This window comes from Elephas maximus, chromosome 13 (genome assembly GCF_024166365.1).
Source record: "Elephas maximus indicus isolate mEleMax1 chromosome 13, mEleMax1 primary haplotype, whole genome shotgun sequence".
Classification (NCBI taxonomy): domain Eukaryota; kingdom Metazoa; phylum Chordata; class Mammalia; order Proboscidea; family Elephantidae; genus Elephas; species Elephas maximus.
Window position 1 is genome coordinate 72,243,655 of NC_064831.1, and position 25,607 is coordinate 72,269,261.

Here is a 25,607-nt window from a genome sequence, read left to right on the forward strand (position 1 = left end):
TGAGATCTGCCCGGACCCTGCTCCCATTCACCAGTGTGTATATAACCCTTATGATCCTCCTAACTGTGGGAGAGGAGACGGGAGACAAGTATCCTCAGGGCTTCTCAGCCTGAGCTCCCTGAAAGACAAATGAAAAGTAAAATAGGAGGACACTGTCATTCTGTCTTCCCCTCCCCGCTCCCTGGGGTTACTCTAATTTTGTTCAGGTGGTGGGCATCAACAGTTTTAGTTCCAACTTTGTGGCAGCTTTATTGAGAAGTCTTCTATGAGTGTGCAAAACCCCATGACCTTACAAAAGACATGGGGGGATCTTAAATGCAAATTGCCACATGAAAGACGCCAGTTTGAAAAAGCTACATACTGTATGATTCCAGTGATTTGACATTCTGGAAAAGTTAAAACTATAGACAGTAAAAAGATTAGTCATGGCCAGGGGTTTGGGGCTGGGGGAGGGAAGGTGAGGGATGACTAGGTGGAGCACATGGCATTTTTAGGGCAGTGAAACTGTTCTGCATGATACTGTAATAGTAGACACATGACATTATGCATTTGATAGAGCTGTACAAAACAAAAAGTGATCTGTAATATAAACTATAGTGAATAACAGTGTATCAATATTGGTTCATCAATTGTAACAAATGTATCCCACACCAATGCTTGATGTTACTAACGGGAGAAGCTGTGGTAGCGGGAAAGGGGGTATATCATCACTCTGTACTTTCTGCACAATTTTTCTGTAAATCTAAAACTGCTCTAAAACTAACATCTATTAAAAAAAAAAACCAATTATGCATTATTTGACTATATATCAGACACGAGAGATGCATTTCTCTATTTCATTTTGAAATCTGATTATTTTCTTAGATAAAGTGAATGTGGTAGACACTGATGGGTTTCTATCACAGGGAAGGAATGTGGATTTTAAGCTGATTTCTTGTATTCTGATCTCTGTCAGGGGTGGCACATTTTACCTCTGCCATTCACCTGTGCCACCTGCTCTCTAACTTCTCCGGGGCAGCCTGGACGCTCAGGTGCAGGTGGCTATGTCCTGGTGGGAGGTGGCCCTGAGAGGAATGGTGGAGCCCCAGAGACTGCCTTGGGGAGCATAGAGGAGAAGAGAGACCTGGGTGCCCAGGAGGACTGTGAGCAGCATCCATCCAGACACCCACATAACTCCCAGAATCCACTGTCGTTGCAGGTGTGTCCAGCCCAGGGGCACATTGACCGATAGGCAAGGTAAGCACGGTGCTGCCCACCTTGTGTTCATTTGGCAAACACTCACTGAGAGCATTCGTTTGTTGGGCACCATACAAGGCATTAAATATGCAAAGTCACTACCCTTGTGGTTTTGGGAGGTAGATGGAGCAGGCAGGTGGACAGTAACGAGGTCTAGGTAGAGGTGAACACAGGGCCTGTGGGAGCTCAAGGAGAACCCCCAATTCAGGAGACTCAAAACTGAGTGTCTTATTTTCCTACGGCTGCTGTAACAAAGTACCACAGATGGGTGGTTTTAAACAACAGGAATTTATTGTCCACAGCTCTGAGGCTAGGACGCCAAGTCCAGGGCCATGTCCTGTCTGACGGCCCTAGGGGAAGATCCTTCCTCGTCTCTCTCAGCATCCGGGAGCCCCAGCAACGCCTTTGCTTGCAGCTGTAGCGTAACGCCATGCCACGTGGCTGTCTCTTCTATGCCTGTTTCTCTGTGTCTCTTCTTATAGGAAACATTAAGGATTGAATTATGTCCTCCAAAAACATGTTCTAAATCCTAACCTCTATGCCTGTGGTTATAATCCCGTTTGGGAATGGGTTGTCTTTGTTATGCTAATTAGGCAGGATTAGTGTAGGGTATATTTTTAGTCAGTCTCTTTTGAGATATTAAATAAGCAAGCAGAGAGAGGATGGGGTAAGATAGTTGCCAAGACACACAGAGATCTCCAAGGAACCAGGAAGCAGAAGCTGAAGAGACAAGGACCTCCCTCCAGAGCTGACAGAGAAAGAAAATCTTCCCTAGAGCCGGTGCTCTAAATTAGGTCTTCTAGCCTCCTAAACTGTGAGAAAATAAATATTCTGTTTCTGAAAGCCACACATTTGTGGTATTTCTGTTATAGCAGCACTAGATAACTAAGGCAGACACCATTCAGGTTGGATCAGGACCCATCCTACTTCGGATAATGTCGTCAAAAACTGCATTTCCAAACAAGGTCGCATTCAGGTTGTGGGGGTTAGGACTCCAGCATATCTTTTTGAGGGACACAGTTCAATCCATGCCACTGACTTCTAAAGCATCAGGCAAGTAGAAGCGGGTGCAAGGCTTGTGCGGAGCCCTCTGATCTCAGCCTTTGCACTCCTGAGTGTGAGGGTATGGTGCAGGGTGAGGCTGGGCAGCCTGGCCAGGGAAGGTGAGGCTGGCCATGTGAATGTGGCTTAGTCTTGACAAGGAAGATCATCAGGTCTCTGATGTAGTTTAAGCCAGGAAGAGCCATAGACCTGTATGGCTGGATGGAGGACCGCTTGAAGCTGGGTGTGTCTAGCGGTCAGGCAATGAATGGGTTAGGAAACTTGTTATCTGCACAAGCAAAGACAGCCTAGCTCAGACTTTCTAGGGCACCAGAGACCAGGGGGCAGATGCCCAGGTTGCTAAAGAGACAGAATCAATAACAGTTGGTGAGTAATTGGATGAGGAGGGTAAAGAAGGAGTAATCCAGGAGGGTGGCCTGGTTTGGGGACCAGGTGACTTTGCCCTGCCCCCACCTCCTATTAGGGGAAAGATGGTGAGCTCAGAACGAGTCACACAGATCGAGTGGTGTGGGTCAGTAGTGGAGCCCTCTGATCACCTATGGGCGCATGGACCTAGCAAACCCCACCTCTTCTGCTGCACCCCACAGCTCTGAAGACAAAATGTGGTGTAACTCTTGTGGCAAATACGCCTCAGGGTCCCTGGTGAATGAAAGGTTCCTGGTGGGGCAAGCAGTTCACACTGACTACTAATTTAAAGGTTGGTGGTTCAAACCCACCCATCGGTGCCACAGAAGATAGGCCTGGCAGTCTGCCTCCATAAAGTTTACTGCCAAGAAAACCCTATGGAGCAGTTCTACTCTGAAACACATGGGGTTGCCATGAGTTGGAATCCACTTGAAGACAACAAATTTTTTTTTAAGTGAGGGTAAAGGGCCACGAGAAAGAATGGGAAAGCCTTACAAAGAGACGGGCATTCTCTCTGCAGGTTCTCGTATTGCTTGTAACAGGGCAACATATTATTTTCATATACATTTCTCTACTGATCTTTCAGAAAACTGATGGGTAAGTGCTAGTAGCAGTAGATCCATTTGACTTATAATGAAGCAAAGAGTCAGAGGCGGAGAGTGACTTCCTCAAGGTCACCCAGCCAATTAGTGTCAAAGAGGAAGCATGTTCTAGAAGGAGGAAGTCTAACCCAGAGGGTAGTACGTGGACTTTGGAGGTAGGCAGAGTGGGCCTTGAATCCCAGTTCCACCACCTAATAGACTAAGCATCATGGATTCAATCGTGTCCTCCCAAGTGTGCTGGAATCCGAAACCATGTATCTGTGGATGTAATCCTGTTCGGAAATAGGGTTTTCTTTCTTATGTTAATTAGATCATACCCAAGCAGGGGAGTGAGTTCGAACGCCAATCACTTCTAAGTTCTAAAAAGAGCACATTAGACACTGCGCACAAAACCTGGAGGAAGCAGACGCTGCGTGAGGATTGTCTACCACCCAAGGAACCAAGGAGTGCTGGGGCTGCCAGCAAGGAGGGATTTGATGTGGCAGAGGTCTTGATTGGGACTTTGATACAATAAACTCCTGCTCTTTAAAGCCAACCACTGTGGTCTTTCTATTACAGCAGCAGTAGGACACTAAGACTGTCTTTTTTGAGCTCCAGTTTTGTCACCTGTAAACTGGGGAGAATGATGGTATAGGGGTGCTGTGAGGCTTGAATGAGATAGTGCGTGCCTCTGATGCACTTAAAACGGTGCCCGGCACGTGGAACCTCTCGGTTATTATTGTCGTTACTTAAATGAGGCACTGGAGTGGGCCCTGTTTAGTGGTGAATCATGAAAGCATGAAGCTAGGCCTGGGAGACGGAGGAAGAGGCAGTCAGTGTAACGTGACTGGGTTGTTTTTCTTACCCATCACATCAAAAGAGCTGAGTTCACGTTCCCTCCAAACTGAAAGCAAGCCAAGGTCTGGCCCACAGTTGGGGCTTGGGGGAAAATTTAAACCCACTTCCCGGTGGGCCTGACTTACACTCAAGGCAGCGTGTGACCCTCACAGCAGAGACAAGCTGGGCCCCTGGGCTTTGGATCTGTTGTGCTCAGCTACAAGGCTTACCCTTTCCAGCCTAGTCTTCCTCCTCCCTTTTTGCATAATCCTTCCCTCCAGGGGTTGGACTCCCTGGAGTCAGGGCAGGGATGGGTCAGGCCCTGGCAGGACATCAGAGCCCTGACCTCAGGCTGGGGTGTGGGCAGGAGCAGGCAGGAGGGGTCCCGTCAATTTGGGTGGGGGAGGCGTTTCAAAGCTTGGCCTTCTGCAGAGCAGTGCCAAGGCCAGCAGAAGGTCTGACTCAGCCCGCTCCTTCATCTGGTCCCTAATCACATGCTTGTGGCCTGGACCACAGGGCCAGTGATGGCGTTTATACAGCAGACAACCCCTCCGTGCCATTTCTGGTACGGCCCCAAAGGAGTTCTTGAAATCTTTCTTGTTTGTGTGGTTGGTATAGACCAGACATGCTTTTAATTCTAAAGTTCAAATGCAGCCTTTTCTTTAAAAAAAAAAAAAAAAAAAAGAACGAAAGAAATCTGCCACAATTCCAAGTGAACTTTGTTTCTACAAAAAGGGGGGAAAAAATAGTACTTTTTTTTTTAACCATAGCCCAAACTGGAACATTTAAATATGAGATGAATATATAAATACACATACTTTCATAAAAATAGAGTGGTTTTAGTTTATGTCATTTTTCCCCTTCATTTGTTGAACATCATTGGGAATCCATGAGAAGCCATGGTGCATGAGTAGCGGCAACTCAACGCTGTTCACATCTCTGGCCCCCTACCCAAGCTCACTGCCGTCGAGTCCATTCCAACTCATTGTGACCCTCTACAGTTTCCAAGCCTGGAAATCTTTACAGAAGTAAATTGCTACATCTTTCTCCCTTGGAGCAGCCAGTGGTTTCAAACCGCTGATCTTCCAGTTAGCAATCAAACACTCTAACCAGTGCGCCACCAGGGCTCTTGCCCTCTACAGCAGACAATTTTCAATACCAGCAATGAATCTTAGAGCTGCTTGCAGGGTATCTTAGTTATCTAGGGCTGCCATAACAACAATAGCTAAGCAGGTGGCTTTTTGCAGTGGTGAAACCTAAAAAAACTTCAGCCATGTGATCAAGGTCAACATCAACAGTCATAAGTCATGTTGCTAGTATATAATCTTAATGTGAGAGGATGAAAATAGTGCTTTACCCTCTCTGATCTTCCTCCCCAAAACCAATAACCCCTGTCTAATCATGACTAAAAGAGCAGATAAATACCAATAGAGGAGAAGCCTACAAAATACCTGACCAGTTCTCCTCAAAACTGACAAGGTCGTTGAAAACAAGAGAAGTCTGAGTAAATGTCACAGCCCAGAGGAGCCTTAGGACACGTGACAACTCAATGCAATATGCTATCCTGGATGGGATCCTGGAACAGAAACAGGACATTAGTAAAACTAAGCAAGTCTGAATAAACTATGGACTTTAGTTAATAATAATTTATCAATATTGGTTCACTAATTGCAATAAACCTACCACATTAATGTAAGATGTTGATAACAGGGGAACCTGTGCTGGGGGCAGGGGAAGGGTGGTATACAGGAACTCTGTATACTACCTGCTTAATTTTCCTGTAAATCTAAAATTGTTCTAAAAAAATTAAGTCTATTAATACAAATAAAAGAGAAGATAATTTTTTTTATTGTGGTAAATATATATGCAACAAAGCATTTGCCGTTTCAACAACCTTCACATGTACAGTTCAGTCACACTAGCTACATCCATCATGTTGTTTAACCGTCATCCTTATCGGTTCCTAAGTGGTGCCATCACCCTTAACAGAAGCTCAGTGTCCCTAAAGCATTGAGAAGATAATTCTTTATATATGCCTCTGAAGAGCTGACATGAGGGAAGACATGGTTAGCATACCAGGTGAGGGGAAAATGGAACACCGCGTACCTACCAAAGTTGTGAGAAGATGGGCAAGACCTCTGAGGGGAGCCAGGGAAAGAAGCCCACGTCAGCAATCCAAATTCACAGGTTGTCTGCGAGCCTGGTGTTTAACATCTACACATAAGATGGGGCATTTTTTATTCATTAAACTCGGGTTCATAAAGGAGGGAAAATGTCTTCGCTATTTATAACCACAATGGCCTTCTAAGGAAGGAGCATCCTGTTGTCTTGCCAAGCGCCTGTATGGATTCGGATATGCCTGGAGCTGGGTTTGGAAAGGGATGAGAGGGAGGGATGGGAAGGGAAGGGGAAGAGAAGACCCATCAAGATGGCAGAGGCTGAGGGCTTCATGGGGGAAGGGTCCAGTGACAATCCCTCCCAGGAGGTTGGCTAAAAAGACTTTTGTAACAGGAATGTCAAAGACAAAGTGTGGTTTTAAGATGTTTGCCACAGGCCCACTGTGTAGACTTCCTCAGTGACCTACAACTCTTCAGGAGAAGTTCTGAAGCAATGATGCAGGACGTCCCCACTTGCTTTGTCTGGGGAGGAAACAAGGAGAAGAGTTTACCAGAGAAGTTCCTTGGGCAGAGATAAAGAGGCAAGTGCAGAGCACAGAGCAGGAACAATAATTCGGTAGATGGAGGAAACTGGATATGGATGTGACTGTGAGAGTGTCAGACCCACAGGAGCTCTCAGGCATCTTGCTGAGAGTTTAGATATCCATGCGTCCATCCACGTGTGAGCCAGCATTTCCTAGACCTCTAGGGGCCAGGAGATGCCAGCTGATACCTGGCTGCAAGACTTCACCTAGTAGGTCTTGTCCATCTTCCCGCAACTTTGGTGAGTATGAGATGCTCCATTGTCCCTGACCTGTGCACCTTAGCTCCGCTGCCAGTGCAGCTCTACGTAAAGGGCGTGCTGCCTGGAATGTGCCCAGTGAACATGGTGCAGTGCTGTTCTTCCATCTGGGTGTGTGTTTGCTCTGTTGTTAACAATCCTCTCTCATGGGTAACAATGAACACACTACTCACTAATTAGCACCCCCAGAAAACATCTGGTTTTCTTCTTTCTGGTTGACATTGGGAAATCAAAATCACTGAGGAGCTAAACTGATGCTGTGTATGGGCAGTGGGAGTAAGAGAGTAGGGAGGTGGCCAAAGGCAACTCTTGTTTAAATCCCCACTGCCACCTGCAGCACTCTGCAGGGCACATAATAACTGGCCTGTGTTAGGGTTTCAATAAATGGTGGTTATTATTGAGTGCTGGAAACCCTGGTGGCATAGTGACTGCTAACTAAAAGGTCAGCAGTTCGAACCCACCAGGTGCTCCTTGAAAACTCTATGGGGTGGTTCTACTCTGTCCTATAGGGTCGCTATGAGTTGGAATCAACTAGATGGCAATGGGTATATTGAGTGCTGGTGGCACAGTGTTTAAGAGCTATGGTGAACTGCAGCTGCTAACCAAAATGTCAGCAGTTTGAATCCACCAGCCGCTCCTGGGAAACCCCATGGGGCAGTTCTGCTCTGTCCTATAGGGTCGCTATGAGTCGGAATTAACTTGACTGCACACAATAACAACAGTATTATTACTGTTATTGTTAGGAGCCACTGAAGGGTGGGCTAGGGGTTGACAGAGGAGGAACATCACACACTTTTGACGTCTTAAGATTTAGCTGGTGGCCAAGTGGAGGAAGGCAGAGGGTCCAGGAACAACCGGGCCTTAGGACATCAGACGTGGGCTGAAAGAGGCTGTTGGAGGGGCAACAGGAGGCCGGGGAGAAGTCAGCGCAGATCTGGGTGGAGACCAGCCCACAAGATGAGATGGAAATGATATGGAGGGCAGTGACCAGGGGAGAGGACCCCCAGGAGGCTGAGAAAGGGAGTGTTTGTGCACTTGGGGCCGACCACAAAGCTCTGGTGTGGGCTCCTAGCCCCTAAAACAGCCCCACAGGCTAGCATTTCGTCACACTTCCGGATGGCCAAAGCCCGTTCTCGTCCTCCGCCTGGCTCCTTCCCAGTTCCTAATGTCCTTTCACACCTGCTGCTGCTAAGCCAGACCTCCTTTCTGGCATCTATGCAGCTGTCGGCACCACGGCAGCATTCAGGCCTATCGAGATATTTCCTGGATCCTAATTCTATCATCTGATATTTCATCCAGCCCTCAGAAAATCTGGGAACGCTGTCCACTGACAGTCAAGGAGAACCTCATTCACTAAAAGGAGTCCTTGAAAAAGCTCCCCCAACTTCCAACTCCCAAGCAAGGAGGTGCTCTGCTCTTCTGCGCTTATGTTGCTGCTACGCCTGGGATGACGGTGTGCCATCTGCCTGGTACCCCTCAGCAGAGCCCCACACAGCAATCTGCTCCCCTGCCTGTTGCCTGGAAGCACAGGCACCCCTCCCAGTACCCTGTCCCTACCCTGGCCCAAAGGGCAGCTCGTGAGTGGTCTCCACCAACCACACATTACTCAACAGCCTCATTACTCCTCCCAGACCTGCGGATCAGGCCACTTTCTTCTCTTTTTCATCCTAAAACTGCAAAGCCCTAATGGATCATCTAGAAATTTGTAGGTTAGAGAATTCTGGCTCCTCTAAAAAACAAACAATCCCGTTCACCGTTGGGGGCCAGAACAGTGACAAGGAAAGCCCAGACATTAGGAATATAGTTGCTAGTCTCTTTCTGACTGTAATGTATAGTATACACTATGTAAGATGTAATTGTATAAAGAATATAATGTATAACATATTATATATAATGCACAATGTACAGTATGTGTGTGGGGGGGTGTATCCCAGAAACTGGCATATATGAGGCTTTCGACAAATAGTAGTAGTTATTACTAGTATTTGGAGTCCCTGGGTGGTGCAAACAGTTAACATGCTCAGTTGCTAACAGGAAGGTTAGACAGTCGAGTCTACCCAGAGCACCTCAGAAGAAAGGCCTGGTGATCTAGTTCCAAAAAATCAACCATTGAAAACCCTATGGAGCACAGTTCTACTCGGACACACATGGGGTTGCCATGAGTCAGGGTCGACTCAACAGCAATAGTTTATTACTATCATTATCACTATTTTAAATCATTAATTAAATATATGATACCTCTTTGCAATCTTTTTTTTTTTCTGCAACAAAAAGAATTCCAGCTCCTTGTCAGATTACCATAAGACTGATTCATTGTAAGGAAGTTTCAGAATTCTAATCCAGGTGAGGAATTTCTACATTAGCAAAAGAATGAAACTTCCTTAGAGTTCACAACCATTCCCCACTTGAGGAGGGCAAAGCTGCCAGGGAGGAAGTGAAAGGACCCAGCAGAGCCCCTCCCCTGCTCTTGACTCAGAAAATAAGTCCCAACCCCTGGCGGGGTTGGGAGCAGATGCTAATCCCACAGAGCCTCCAACCTGGGTAACCTGCTTTATAACCTGCTTTTTGTAGCATCCGCTGTTACGTGTTCACCAACCTATATCTACCGCATAGTTTGTTTCTTTTTTTAATGTGCTTTAGGGGAAAGTTTACAGTGCAAATCAGTCTTATCTTTCAAAAATTTGTACACAAATTGTCTTGTGACATCGGTTGCAATCCCCCCAATGTGACAGCCCTCTCCCCCTTTCCACCCCGGGCCCCCTGTGTCCATTTGTCCAGCTTTCCTGTCCCTTCCTGCCTTCTCATCTTGCTTTTGGGCAGGAGTTGCCCATTTGGTCTCATATATTTGATTGAACTAATAGGCACATTCCTCATGCATGTTATGACCACATAGTTTTAACGGCATGCTATGGTCTGATGTGCCATGTTTTATTTAATCAACTCCCTAATACCAGACACTAGATTGCAAAGATGGAACACTTCAACACCCCACCAGTGACAGAGGAGAAAGCATGTTTCTCTCCATTCTCACCAAATGGGATTTGGCATTTAAAAATATATTTGCTAGAGCCTTCCAAAAGTTTCTGTGTAAATATCGTTAGACATACTAACCCCACATTTAGGAAACTACCCTAATGAAGCATTCACATAACGTCTACAAAGATACATGAACAAAGATGTTCAGTGAAACAATGTGGTGAATAACTAGCCAGTTCCTGCCGTAGAACGCCAGTTGCTGTGGGGTCGATTCTGCCTCAGGGTGACCCCATATGTTGCCTTCAGGATGCTACTGGCTAAAGGGGATCTCAGCTTGGTCTTGTCACCCTGTCTCCGTCAAGGACAGCGACGGTCTTCCCATTGCCTTGGGATATTATTGGGATAATTATTGTTAATATCAGTATTTAGTATTATTATTGTATCTTAACTCTCTTATCCACCCTTTATATTCAGACCCCAAATAGCAGTGTTTCCATCTAGATACCATTGGTATTCCTTGCCTAGCTCTGCACCCTCATAGCTTTTGACCCCAGGCTCTTTGATCAGATCTACATGCCACTGCCAAATCAAACTTTGGGAAAAGAAGCTTTTAACACATCACACATTGGCTCAAAATCCTCCAAGGTTCCTCCTTCTCGCCATATGCAATCACTTTCTAGACCATGCCCCATTGGGTTCTCCCTAATTCTCTAGCCCCTTCCCCCCGCATCAGTCCCCAAGACTGTGAGCATCCAACTTGTTGTCACACAAACCCGCCTGTGAGCACCCTCTGCTCCGTATTCTCTCTTCCCTACCCACCACCGAGTGCCTGCTGCTCAGCCTTCTCTGCAGAAGACCTGGGACATTTAGAGAACCTCGGGATTTGGGAGAGAGTAAGGGGGACACTGAGAAGCCGGAGTCCATCTCTCGGTGGACTTAACCTCCCTTTCCTTAGTGCCAGAAATGATCTTCATCCACTCAGCCTGGTTTCAAAGTTCCATTTGTCTCTCTGCCTGATATTCCACTGATTAGGAATTCATGTGGGTGAAGCACAGACAGTCTTTAAAAAGGGAAATAATTTCCTGGAGGGTTAAAGTACCTGAGACTGACATTAGTTCAATAAGCTTTTTTTTACTCTAAACCCTAAGCTGCTATCACCTGCACTTGGGAGCTGGTAAGTGGGGTGGGGTGGGGTGGGAGAAGAGCAACCTGATGAGGTGGGGGATGGGATCATGTTAAACCTCTAGGAAAGAGCACCCACAAGAAAGGGGAGCATAGAAAAGGAAGCAAAAGGATGCCCAGATTAATTTTGGCTATATCCAAATCTCACTTTATGCAGAAAAGGACAAATATTGTATGATTCACTTATATGAAATAGTTAGAATGGGTGAATGCAGAGTGATAAAAGTTTGTTGGTGGTTTATCAAGGGTTGCAGGGAGAAGGGTATGAGAGTTGTTGCTGAAGAGGGCTGTGTTTCTGTTTAGAGTGATGAAAGCTTTTGGAAATGGAGAGTGTGGTGGTAGTCCAACATGGCGAGTTCAGTTAATGTCACTGAGCTATATACTAAAACTATGGGTAAGATGGCAAACTTTCTGTTATGTTTATTTCCCCAGAATAAAGGTTTAAAAATAAGTAGGATATTGAGCTAAACTATGGTTTGGTTTTAAGAAGACCTCAGGGGATATTTTTGCTTTAAGGGTTAAGGTTTAAAGATTATCTCAGGGCAATAGTTTCAGGGGTTCATCAGCCTTCATCAGAGACAGTGCCGTATCACTGTTAACCAAGAGAAAACACAATGTCTAAAACTAGATACTAAGCTCCATGAGGGTAGGGAGCTATTTCAGCTCATTTGTTCTCTGTTGAATCCTCAGCACCTAGAACACTGCCTATACAGCAAAGCCCCAGGATACGAACATCTGACTTACAGACAACTCGTACTTGCCCTTTAATGTTATGGAAATTTGCCCTCACTTTGCAATGATTGAACCAACACCTGCTAGCAACAAATTCTTCATTATGATCACCTTCGTTTGCTGCATGTGCAGTTTTTAAGTCATTGAAAAGGCTTTGAGTCTTTTCTTGCACTAAACCAAAAACAAACAAACCCGTTGCAGTGGAGTTGATTCCAACTCATAGCGACCCTATAGGGCAGAGTATAAGTCTCCCATAGAGTTTCCAAGGAGCGTCTGGTGGATTCAAACTGCCGACCTTGTGGTTAGCAGCCATAGCTCGTAACCTCTATGCCACCAGGGTTTCCATTTCTTGCACTAAAGTAAGGCTAAATAAGAACCGTAAGTACCTGTTCTGACTTACCTACAAATTCAACTTAAAGCAGGGCTTTGAAGGTCCCTTCTAGTTTGAATCCCTGCTGAGAACTTTCATTTCTAACAAGTTCCCAGGTGAGGCAGATGCTACTGGCTAGGGACCAATTCTGAGAACCACTAGTAGAGCAGTGGGTCTCAAAATTGATTATACATAAGAATCACCTGGGGACCTTGTTAAACTGTAGATTCTGATTCAGTATATCTGAAATGGAAATGCAAATTCTCAGCAGTGGTTCTAACTGGAAATGAACCAGTTTAAAGCCCTGACTTAAAGACACACTTAGAAAAGGACCTCATTTATAACCCGGGGACTGCCTGTATATATAATAATTGATTGTTTTGGGTTGAATTGTGTCCCCCCAAAATGTGTGTCAACTTGGCTAGGCCATGATTTCTAGTACTGTCTGATTGTCCATCATTTTGTCATCTGATTTGATTTTCCTATGTGTTGTAAATCCTACCACTATGAAGTTAACAAGGCAGGATTAGAAGCAGTTATGTTAATGAGGCAGGACTCAATCTACAAGATTAGGTTATATTTTGAGTCAATCTCTTTTGAGATATTAAAGAGAGGAGTGAGCAGAGAGACAGGGGGAGTTCATACCACCAAGTATGAAGAACCAGGAGGGGAGTGTGTCATTTGGATCTGGGGTCCCTATACTGAGAAGCTCCTAGACCAGGAGAAGATTAATGACAAGGACCTTCTCCCAGAGCAGACAGAGAAAGCTCCTGGAGATGGCACCCTGAATTCAGACTTCTGGCCTCCTAGACTATGAGAGAATAAACTTCTCTTTGTTAAAGCCATTAACTTGTGGTATTTCTGTTATAGCAGCACTAGATGCCTAAAACAGTGATCAATAAACATTTATCTATTAAGAAATGGCACTTTATCGGTTAAACATGAATCTAGGAAAGGGAAAGGAAGCCCTCTCCTTGCTCCTCTCCTCCCCACCCCCACAGCCACCATCTTTCTGACTCGGCCAGGCCACCCCTTGCACAGAGCCCCGCCCCCACAGCCACCATCTTTCTGACTTGGCCAGGCCACCCCTAGCACAGAGCCCCGCCCCCACAGCCACCATCTTTCTGACTCGGCCAGGCCACCCCTTGCACAGAGCCCCGCCAGCCCTCTCCTCACTCAGGCAGCAGTAGCACTGCCGCAGTCACCATAGAACTCTCTTGAGACAAGGAAAGGAATTTTCCAACCCATGGTTAAGCGTACTTTCCCCAAGTGTAGAGGAAAAAAAAAAGTTAAAGGACACTTTATGAAGTGGACCCTTTAGTAACAAAAACCACTTTTTTTAATCATTACTTCAAGCACTTGTCTTTGCCCTTGCAGGTGCAAAAAAAGGGCTGGAGTCATTTGAATTCAATTCTAAGGCTGCTTTTCTGGAAGGGAAAACAGGGAACCATGTAGAACAATGATCCAGTTAGGAATCCCAGCTTTTTTCAAAGAGGGACCTAAGTTCAAAGAGCTGAATTTAACCTTCCATGGGCTGCCGCTAGTAAGAAGCAAAGCCTGGACTGGAACCCCTGCCTGCCTGGCTCCCACAGCCATGCTCTTAGCCCCTCACAGCACCCCATGATACCAGAATCACACTGGGAATGGAGAGCAGGCTAAGGGTGCTGTCTTGATTTCAGTCTCTTTCCAGAAAGTGTGGATTTATCAGGAAGCAGCTCTAGGCACTGCCCCCCATGCCCACCCACACCCCAGCTTGCCCAGGCCCCTCCCAAGGCCGTGCGCTGAAGAAAGCAAGAAGGAATGAAATCAGAGCCTTTCCAGCAGTTCTGGGGAAGGGAGGAGCTGTGTGGACCAGAAGAGAGTGGCCATGAGCAAATACACTGCTCTGGACACAGTGGGACCCACAGAGGATGGACCCCAGGACCAATGTGCAGGCTGAAGCCTGCTCGGTGGGTGAAGTTCTACCTGCCACCTGTCCTTCCCTCCCCTCCTTTAACTCGGGGAGCTCTACCTTGATACATTTTCTGTATGGAGGGGCTGTATAAGCTTCTGTTGGAGGTGGGAGGTTCTGTTCCCAAAAAGAAGTTTGAAAACTATTGGTTTGGGGATATATTTGGAGGATAGACTAGACAAGACTCAGTGATTATGGAGATGGGTCAGGGGCAGAGAGATGGCAAGAATGACTTGTGTGGAAGGTGATGCCAGGGGTGGATTAGCTAACAGGCAAGGTAAGCACAGTGCTTATTTGCTTACCAGATCATCTATAGTGAATAATTTCACATTTTTTTCACCACATCGAAGATTCCGCTTCTAAGTATGGCTGGCATCTGTCTCTCTCCCAACCTCACAGCACCTTCCTACAGAATCAAGCCTCTTTCCAAGTTTACAATCCCTGATAGAGGCGGATGACCCAGAAAGCAGGGTAAGCACAGGCTTACTTGTTCTTACTTTCTAATCTGTAGTGAACAATTTCACCAGAGATGATCTGACAAGCAAGGTAAGTAGTGTGCTTACCTCACCTATTGGATAATCCACCCCTGGGTGGTGCCATTCATTGAGGTGGCAAATGCTGGAAAAGGATCTGGTGTAATAGACTGGGGGAGGGAGATGTGGAGAGAGTTTGCGTATCTGACTCTGTACACCCCTTTACGGGGTGAGTGAGAAGGAAGCAGGCATGGATCTTAAAATCTTAGAGGGGATGAAACCAGAGCTTTTCCAGCAGTTCTGGTGGAAGGGAGAAGCCATGCAAGTCAGAAGAGAGAAGAACCCTCAGCCGAGGCCTCTGATAGGCCCTGATACAAGCCTGTTGTTCTTCCTGCCGTGGAGTTGGCCCCGCCTCATGGCGACCCATGCACAATGGGACGAAACGCTGCCCAGTCCTGAGCCATCTCCATTATCATTTCCAGAGCAGACCGCTGTGAGCCATGCGGTTGTATTGACTGAACTGGGGAAGTAGATCACTAGGCCTTCCTTCCTAGCCTATCTTAGTCTGGAAGCATCAGTGAAATCTGCTAAGCATCATAGCAACACAGAAGCCTCCACTGACAGACACAGGGTGGCTACGCTTCAGATTGGCCAGGAACCAGACCCTGGACTCCTACATGGAAGGTGAGAATTCTACACTGAGCCACCACTGCCCTCTGATACAAGCCTACCAAAGGGTTACTCAGTCAATTTCTTCTGAGTATTCAGCTCAGGTACTCTTGAAGAAAGAACACATCTGGCAAGCTGGCCTTGACTCCTCCCCTAGGTATGCTCCCAAGCACCCGGTCACACCGTTGTTGGCCAATTCATGATACTGTGCAGGGCAATCATCTGTTAACCTCTCACATGGGACCATGAGCTTCTTGAGCTCAAGTACTGGTCTTTATCCCAAATACCCTGCTCTCCATACACTAAGCAGCATCTACAACGCTCTTCCTTTAATTCCCAGAGTGCCTGACACATTGTTGTTAGTTGTTGTCTGGTTGATTCCGGCTCATGGCAACCCAATGTGTCAGACTAGAACTGCTCCATAGGGTTTTCAAGCCTGTGACCTTTTGAAAGCAGATCGCCAGGCCGGTCTTCCAAGGTGCCTCTCAGTGGTTTCGAACCACTGAACTTTTGGCTAGTCAACCATTTAACCATAAACCTATTGCCGTCGAGCAGATTCTGACTCATAGCAACCCTATAGGACAGAGCAGAACAGCCCCATAGGGTTTCCAAGAGTTTAATCTTTATGGAAGCACACTGCCATATCTTTCTTCTGCCACTTAACCACAGGCACTTAATAATTATTTGGATTTTCTAAATATAAATTTTTTTCAAATCATTTTAATTACTATATATAAGAAAACATTTGCCATTTAATCATTTTTATGTGTATGATTCAGTGACATTAATTATGTTCACCATGTTGTACAACCATAAATGTGCATATTTAACTATTAAAAAATCAGTAAGCATTGAGAAACATACATGCACATACCTAGATTTGCAGGCTATTTCGCTGCTGAGACTCAACCACGAGACTGTCCTCCCAGGAGGGAGGTGGCCTGGACTTTTCCCAGGCCCCTCAGAACCACCCTCTGTTTCTTAACAAGCACATACATACATAGAGGTGAAAATGAGCCCATTAGGCAGCTCTTGAAACCCAGAAAGCACTGGACACTGATATAGGTGGGGTGCCAGACCCTTCAATGGACTCCAGGACCCAGCTCCATCCCAGGTAAGTGGGGCCCAAGCCCAGGTTTCTTCTCCCTGCATGCTCTGATGAAGTTCCATGAAGGAGAACAGGGGCATTGGGCAGCAGCTCTTGTCACAGTGGAGGAGGTGCCCCTCTACCTGCCCAGGGCTAGTGCTGCCCTCTGGTCTTCCTCTCTTCCCACCTTCAAGGCACCCTTGCTCCACTAGCCATCCCTTTGTTCTTTCTGTCAACCTCTCCTTGCCTGACTCTCTCTTCTACTTATAAACCTGGTCAGATCTCTTCCTCCCAAACTCTCAGATCCTCAACCCTCCAGTTTCTGTCAATCTAACCCTGTGAGGCTCCCTTCACATCCACACTTCTCCAAAGATGATCAAGCTCTTCTCCCTCACCTCCTTTCCTCCCTGGATCAGCCCTGCAGTCTGGGTGCTGCCCCCATCATTCCACTGACCATCAAGGGCACCAATGGCCTAAATGTTGCTAAACCCAATGGACACATTTTAGATCTTTTCCTACAGCTTTAGAGAGGGCATTGCCCTTGACTCTTCTTGACTTCTCTGCCTTCTCACTTTAATTTTCTTCCTACTTGGCTCTAGGGCTATTCAGCACAGCCATTTAAAGCTCGAGATGTCCCAAACTGAGCTTGTTATCTACTGGCTCCTCCTGTGCTTCCAAGGTTCAATGTGTGTTACCATCCACCATGTCATTCTTAATCCAGAACCTTGTACTCACTTCCCACATCCAATCGACCTCCTTGTTTTTCCATTTCTATTCCCTAAACATTTCTCGAGCTTATCCACTTTTCTTCTGGTTGCCAATAGTTGTTTTATGCCTTCATCATCTCCTCCCTGGACTCCTACAGTTGCCTCCAACCCCTTTGGTTTCCTAGCTTCAAGGTTACAATCATCCTTCAGACCAGCTGCCTCACTGCACCCAAAGCGAGCTTTCTAAATTGCAAACCTGATCACCTTATTCCACTATTAGTAGGATAAAGAGGTCCTCTGGGTGGTGCACATGGTTAAGCTCTCGGCTACTAACTGGAAGATTGGAAGTTCAAATTCACCCAGAGGCACCTCGGGAGAAAGGTCTTCCAAAAAATCTGCCATTGAAAACTCTATGGAGCAAAGTTCTACTCTGAAACATGTGGGATCATCATGAGTCAGAGTCATCTCCATGGTAACTGGGAAGTAGGTAAAGCAGCTCCTCATTGCCCTTAGGATAAAACCTATGCCCCTTGGCATGGCTCTACCTCTTGCCATGTTCACAACCCCATGCTGCTCTCCAGCCATATTGTTTCTGACAAAACATGGTCAAGCTCACACCTCTGTGCCTTTGATCAAGCCTTCTCTCTGGCTAACACATATTCACCCTTCAGGTCTTAGCTCAGGTTAACACCTTCTTTGGGCTGCCTTTCCTAATCACCCACAGCTGAGTCAGGTACCCCCCCACTCATCTCCTCGTATCCACCATAGCACTATATTGTAATTAGTCTATACACAGCTGGAAACATCTGAGGGCAGGAACTCTATCATAAGCCCCTGTACTCCAGCACCTACCAAAATGCCTGACGCATTGTAGGCATACAGTAAATAATTATTTAAAAGTAATGTAAGCTTACCTGGATCTTGAATGGAACTTTTCCTGTTGTCTTTGAATTGTGCCTAAAGCCCAAAACTAAGTATCACCCATACTTCTTTTTTTAATTGAAGTAAAATTCACTCAACAGAAAATTTACCATTTTTAGCCATTAAAAGTGTACAATTAAGTGGTATTTAGCACATTCACAATGTTGTTCAACCATCGCCACTCTCTAACCCTAGAACATTTTCATCACTTCCAAAGGAAACCTTGTACCCATTAAGCTGTCACTCCCCACCAGTTGAGTCACTAAGGAGGATACATGGGGTGTGGACTGTTCCAGGTGACACTGCCAGAGGAGGTGACACTAAAGTGACTGTCTATAAAATTTCTGTGCAGTGTTTCAGCAAAAATCTATTATTTTTTATAAAAATATCCCCATAGCTAATTATAATAACAAATTTTTTTTTCTTAAGCCTGGCTTACATGTATCAATATACCTACAAGGTAAAACTCTGTGCTAATTTACTTTTGAACCTTCTAATGCACTCCCGTGAGATCTGTCATTATTATTCAATTACAATGACGCTTCGAATTATGTGGTTTCGTCTGCACACACTACGAGCACGCACTGTTGTTTTTGTTGCTGCCAGTGTTTTTATAGTTGCTGATGTTGTCAAATTTTCTGGTGGTAATTAGCATGGGGGGGTGACACCATGAGTTACCGCACTGGGTGACACCAACCCTAGTGACGTCACTGCTCCCCACTTCACCCGCCTCCCCCCCCAGTTTTTGGCAACCACCGATCCACTTTCTATTTCTATGAATTTGCCTATTCTGGATATTACATGTAAATGGAATCATACAATACGTGGCTTTTTGTGTCCGGCTTCTTTCACTATCAAGTTACATTCATGTTGCAGCATCATCTTTGCTCTTAAGAGAGCCATCTCACACGGTCTCACAGGTCTTACCAAGAGGTAGTGGAACCACCACCATCATCACCCCAGCACCACCCTCTCAGCCTACATGAGCAGAAGATGGGGTCAGAAGAATTTGTCAGAGTGGGGTGCTGTCAGCTTGTGGGGAGAGCTGTGATTCTTCCCTTCCATTCTCTATTGGGGGCAAGGGGGCCTAATATACGAACTATTTGGTTGGGACATTTGGAACAATGGAAAACCAACTTTTCATTCAACGGACATCTGCTTACAAAGCAATCTCGCTGCTCTGTCCTCTGGGTCTAAGTAAATAAGAAAGGAGAAACCCAAGAGAGAGACCACAAGACAGTGAGAGGGGATGTTAAGGAGCCATAACTCTCCTGTGGGCAAGGAGATACTGAGGAAGGTAGCCAGGCCTGCACCATCTTGCCATGGCCCCACCTATGAGGACCACCTGCTGGGCAGGAAGACCAGAGCAATGAAAACTGGTGGCGTGACCCTGGGGACAGGAGCTATGGTGCATCCCCCAGGCTAGGGGTCTGTAAAAAGGGGAAGCCCTTCCAAGGGCTCCTGAAGAATTCACACACTTGGCCCACAAGAGAAACAGCCCTTGGACTTCTGCACCAGAAGGTATGCAAGCCAACAGAGAAACCTCAGCAGCACCACGTTGGTGAAAGGATGCGTGCTCCTTTTCTCCTGCCCTCTGCCCAGCCCTGGATCACAAAGCAGAGAGTGAGCAGGGGAGGCAGGGTGAAAAAGCAGAGAGCCACCACCTGGCGTCACTTCCTGCAGGCCAGTATTAGGGCGAGATGAATGCTCCGTTAAATTGGAAAAAGATGTTTACATCTGGACCAGATTTTTTAGTACTGACAAGTGACTGGGAAGTTTGGAGATCTTTCCGATATGATGTCAAGGAACTGAAGGCTGTGGTTGGGATTAAAAAAAAGAAAGAGATGGTTTTGTGTCTGTACCCCCTGAATTCAGGCTGTTCAATGAACCAGCTATATATCTTCATTGGGGACAATTCTAGAAAACACTAGCCTGCAGGAAGATAAAAATAAGTAAAGTCAAGCGTGATCCCACCACCGAAAGGTAAGTTTGACATTTTCGTAGATAACATTCTCGTTTTTTTGGAAACCTTGGTAGCATAGTGGTTTCTGCTATGGCTGCTAACCAAACGGTTGGCAGTTTGAATCCACTAGGTGCTCTTGGAAACTCTATGGGGCAGTTCTACTCTGTCCTATAGGGTTGCTATGAGTCAGAATTGACTAGATGGCAATGGGTTTGGGTTTTTTTGTTTGTTTACTCCAGTTTTTATCGTATTTTTGTAACTTTATTTTGATGTATTTTCAAACTTACAAGAAATTGCAAGAATACAAGGAGCTTCTATTTGTGCTTCACCCAGACTGACTCATTGTTTACATTTTCCCCGCTTGCTTTATTATGCTCCCTTTTCTCTCTCTCTGAAAATATATATGTACATAATATATAAATAATACTAATAATTATTAGCATGATAATATATTAAACATGGTGTTGTCGTTAAGTGCCCTCAAGTCGGTTCCGACTCATAGCCATCCTGTAGGACAGAGTAGAACAGTCCCATAAGGTTTCTAAGGAGCAGCTGGTGGATTCGAACTGCCTACCTTTTAGACAGCAGCCAAACTCTTAACCACTACACCAACAGGGCACCATATACTGAACATGGTTTAATATAAATATGAATAAAAATGTGTTAAATAATGTTATTGTGCATATTAAAATAATAATTGTTATCATAAACAATATGTAATTTACAAATTATATATTAATAAGTATGTAATGAATTGTTATAATAAATTTAATAATTAATACTTGTATATTAGAGTCAGACAGGTTTTTATTTTCTGAACCATTTGAGAGTAAGTTGGAGACACTGCACCCCTTCGCCCCTTAATACTTTGGTGTGTATTACCTTAAGGCAAGGTCATACTCTCACATAACCACAGTACCAATACCAAAATTAGGAAATTTAGCATTGGCACTAGTATCTAACCCATAGTCCATATTCCAGTGACATCAAGTGTCTTAGTAATGTTCTGTATAGCAATTTTTTTTCCTGGTTCAGCATGTAATCTGGGATCCCACACTGCAGTTACTTTTCATGTCTCTTTCGTCTCCTTCATCTGTAACAACTCCTCAGTCTTTATCTTGCAGGACCTTGGCATTTTTAACAAATGTAGGCCAGTCACATTGCGGGATGTTCCTCGTTTAGGGGTTGTCTGATGCTTCCTCATGGTTAGATTCAGGTTATACATTTCTGGTAGAAATATCCCCACAGTGATGCTGTATCCTGAGTACGTCACTTCAGGAGGCACAGGAGGTTGGCTTGTCCTGCTGTTGGTGATGTTAAGGTTGGTCACTTGGTTAAGGTCAGATATTCTTTAAGAAAATTGGGATCATACTGGAAATGCTATTTTATAAACTGCTTTTCCACTTACAAAAGTTTGGCATGTTTACAATATTCTTACAGAGCTTTATTTTAATAGTGCATAGTTTTCTATTGCATTCACCTGATCATTTATTTATTATAACTCCTACTGTTTAGCAAAATTATAAAATTTGGCTAAATTTTTTCTACCATTTTTATAGATAATTCTTTATGTACATCTGAAGGTAAATTTCTAGAACTGGGATTGACAGGCAAAGGTTATGCATATTTTTAAGGCTAAAAAAGCCCATTAAAAGGGCCCTGTCCTCAAAAGCTTTGTTCAAATGTACGCCCTTCACCACAGTTGTACAAAAGTGCCCCTTTCCAATGACTGCCCTGACAGGGAACACAACAGAGAACCCCCGAGGGAGCAGGAGAGCAGTGGGATGCAGACCCCAAATTCTCATTAAAAAAAACCAGACGTAATGGTCTGACTGAGACTAGAAGGACCCCAGTGGTCATGGCCCCCAGACCTTCTGTTGGCCCAGGACAGGAACCATTCCCGAAGCCAACTCTTCAGACATGGATTGGACTGGACAATGGGTTGGAGAGGGATGCTGGCGAGGAGTGAGCTTCTTGGATCAGGTGAACACTTGAGACTATGTTGGTATCTCCTGCCTGGAGGGGAGATGAGAGGGTAGAGGGGGTTAGAAGCTGGCGAAATGGACACAAAAAGAAGAGTGGAGGGAGGGAGTGGGTTGTCTCACTAGGGGGAGAGTAATTGGGAGTATGCAGCAAGGTGTATGGAAGTTTTTATGTGAGAGACTGACTTGATTTGTAAACTTTCACTTAAAGCACAATAAAAATTATAAAAAAAAAAAAAAGTGCCCCTTTCACTGTCTGCCTCCCTGCAGACTCACCAACACACAGTTTTGTCGTTTTCGTTTTCCAAACTCTGCTATGGCTTTAGTTTTCGTTTCCTTAGTTAGAAAAATTTGACCTTTCCCCCCACCATGTATCTTGGGCCATTTATGTAACTTCTTGTCTTAGTTTTCTATACATCCTCTGCTAGTTTTTCTGTCGAGTTTTCATCTTTTGTTATAATATATATAGTTCTCGTTGTTACTACTGTATAAAAATTGGTAAATTCAGTTTTGATTTCTTCCTTGACTAAAGAATTTGATGTTTTTGCTTATTGTTAATTTCCAAATCACATTTCTATTACTCTATTTGTAATTAATTTTTCATGGCATGTCTTCTGGTACATGCCCAGGAAGACGTTCAGTTCAGTGGCTACTAGCACAGCTTTTTGGGTCAGGCAGACCTCGTGACTTTGGGCAAGTCAACTTCACTGGGTCTCAATTTTCTCATCTACAAAATAGGAGATGATCATAGCACTTACCTTATAGGTTCGTTGTAAAGACTGAATGAGATACTGTACCTAAAGTGCCTGCCACGTGGCACTCTAAAGACTGGCTGTTACAATGTGTTTGTTATTGGAACCCAGCCTCCTGAGGACGACATTCAAAGAGACTGTGACCTGCCAGAACACGTCCAGAGAGGACAGGAAGGGCACCAAGAACACAAGTGACGGAGGCAGACATGGTGTCCAGCAGTGAGTGGGCTGGTAAGGACAGACTGGGGCTTTTCAGAGAAGCTTGAGGGAGGGCTAGGTCCACGGCTTGTTACATAAAACCTAAAATTGGTCTGCTTTAATGATTCCTCTGGGTGTTAGTCACAGGACTGATGCTGTGCTCCTAACCTCCCTAAGCCTTCTCAGCTCAACTTTAGGATAACCAGTTATCGTCTGATGGGCTCACTTTTCTATGCTGCACAGAGCTCTGTGCTTCAGTCACACTCTATAGCTACTGAAGATCTCATGTAAAGCACACTGATGAATTGGAGTTTTAACCTAGTGGCCACAAAAGATATCAAGCCCTAATCACTGGAACATGTAAATATTCCCTTATTTGGAAAAAGGGTCTATGCAGATGTGATTAAGGATCTTGAGATGAGGAGATTCTCTTGGGTTATCCAGGTGAGCTCTAAATGCAATCCCAAGTGTCCTTATAGGAGAAAGGTAGAGAAGGATATATGCTGAACAAATAATCCGAGAAGCTGGACTATATGAAGAAGAATGTGACATCAAGATTAGAGGAAGACTCGTTAACAACCTACGAAATGCAGATGACACAACCCTGCATGCTGAAAGCAAAGAGGTCTCGGAAGCACTTACTGAGGAATATAAAGGCTATAGCCTTCAGTATGGATTACACCTCGACATAAAGAAAACAAAATTCCTCACAACTAGACCAACCAGCAATATCATGATAAATGGAGAAAATATTGAAGTTGTCAGGGATTTCTTTTTACTTGGACCCACAATCAATGCCCAAGGAAGCAGCAGTCAAGAAATCAAATGACACATTGTACTGGGCAAATCCGCTGCAAAGATGTCACTTTGAGAACTAAGGTGTGCCTGACCCAAGCCATGATATTTTCAATCACCTCATATGCATGTGAAAGCTGAACAATGAATAAGGAAGACTGAGGAAGAATTGATGCATTAGAATTATGGTGTTGGCAAAGAATACTAAATATACCGTGGACTGCCAGAAGAACGAACAAATCTGTCTTAGAAGAAGTACATCCAGAATGCTCCTTAGAAACAAGGATGTCTTATGTACTTTGGACATGTTATCAGAAGGGACCAGTCCCTGGAGGACATCATACTTGGTAAAGTAGAGGGTCAGTGAGAAAGACCCTCAACAAGATGGACTGACACAGTGGCTACAACAATGGGTTCAACTATAACAAAGCAAAACAACGATTGTGAGGATGGCGCAGGACCAGGCAGTGTTTCATTCTGTTGTATGTAGGGTCGCTTTGAGTCAGAAACAACTCAACGGCACCTAACAATAGCAACAAGGGAATTTGACACACACACAAGAGGAGGAGGCAATGTAAAAATGGAGCAGAGAGAGATTTGAAGACGCTGCCCTTGAAGACCAAAGTGATGCAACCATGAGCCAAGGAATGCAGACAGTCACCAGAAGCTGGAAGAGGCAAGGAATGTATTCTTTCCTAGAACCTTCTGAGGTAGTGTGGCCCTGCCACCTTGATTTTGGTCCAGTGATACTGATTTCAGACTTCAGGTTGCATATTGTTTTAAGCCAACCAGTTAGTGGTGATTTGTTCCAGCAGATACAAGAAAGTAATACATGAAGTCAATAACTGAATGGGCCTCTCTGTTAGGAATGAACTTGGATAAGACTGAGCCCAGTGATCAACACATAGTAGGTGCTCATCAAATGCAAGCTGCTTCCCTGTCTTCCCCCTCTCCTTTTCTTCCCCCCTTCTTCATAGACACAGCAGGTGATCCAAGAGAAGCATGAGCCAAAACCCCTGGTCCCACTTCCAGGCCAGTCCATTGTGAGATATGTGATGTTGGGCAAGTTGCTTACCTTTTCAGCTTCTCTTTTCTCCTCTATAAAACATGTTTTTTTGACAACTTGTTCTTTAAGGAACTTTTGAGCTCTAAACTTCTATAATTTTATGATATAAGATTTGATATCCTCGTTTAACCCTGAAAGCTCACCAAACCAAACCAAACTCATTGCTGTTGAGTTGATTCTGGCTCACGGAGACCCATGTGTTACAGAGTAGAGCTGCCCCATAGGGCTTCCTCGGCTGTAATATTTATGGAAGCAGATAGAACTGCCAACCTTCAGGCTAGTGGTTGAGCAATACCTGTTTGCACCACACAGGGACCTTATGAAAGCTCACACTCCTGAGATATTTGTGTACATAGTGGAACCAAAACATGAGGCAGCCGGTGCAAACCACCCACAGAATGCATGAATGCTTGAGGGTGCTCACAAAGGGCCTCCACCCCTCATCTGACCTGACCCTCCCCATGGTTAAGAAGTTCCAATTTGTCAGTATCCCCTGAAAATGAAGCTTCTTAAGCTCCTCAACCAGCTAACTACTTGTCAGACCCCAAATATGCAGATGTTGGTAGGAAAGGCTGAATTCCTTCCACCCTCATGATGGAAACTTAACGAAAATAATGCGAAAGCTTTATGGATAACTGCATATTCACTACCACAAATGGTATCATCACAAAGACAAATATGTAACATTTCATAACTTGGGAAAA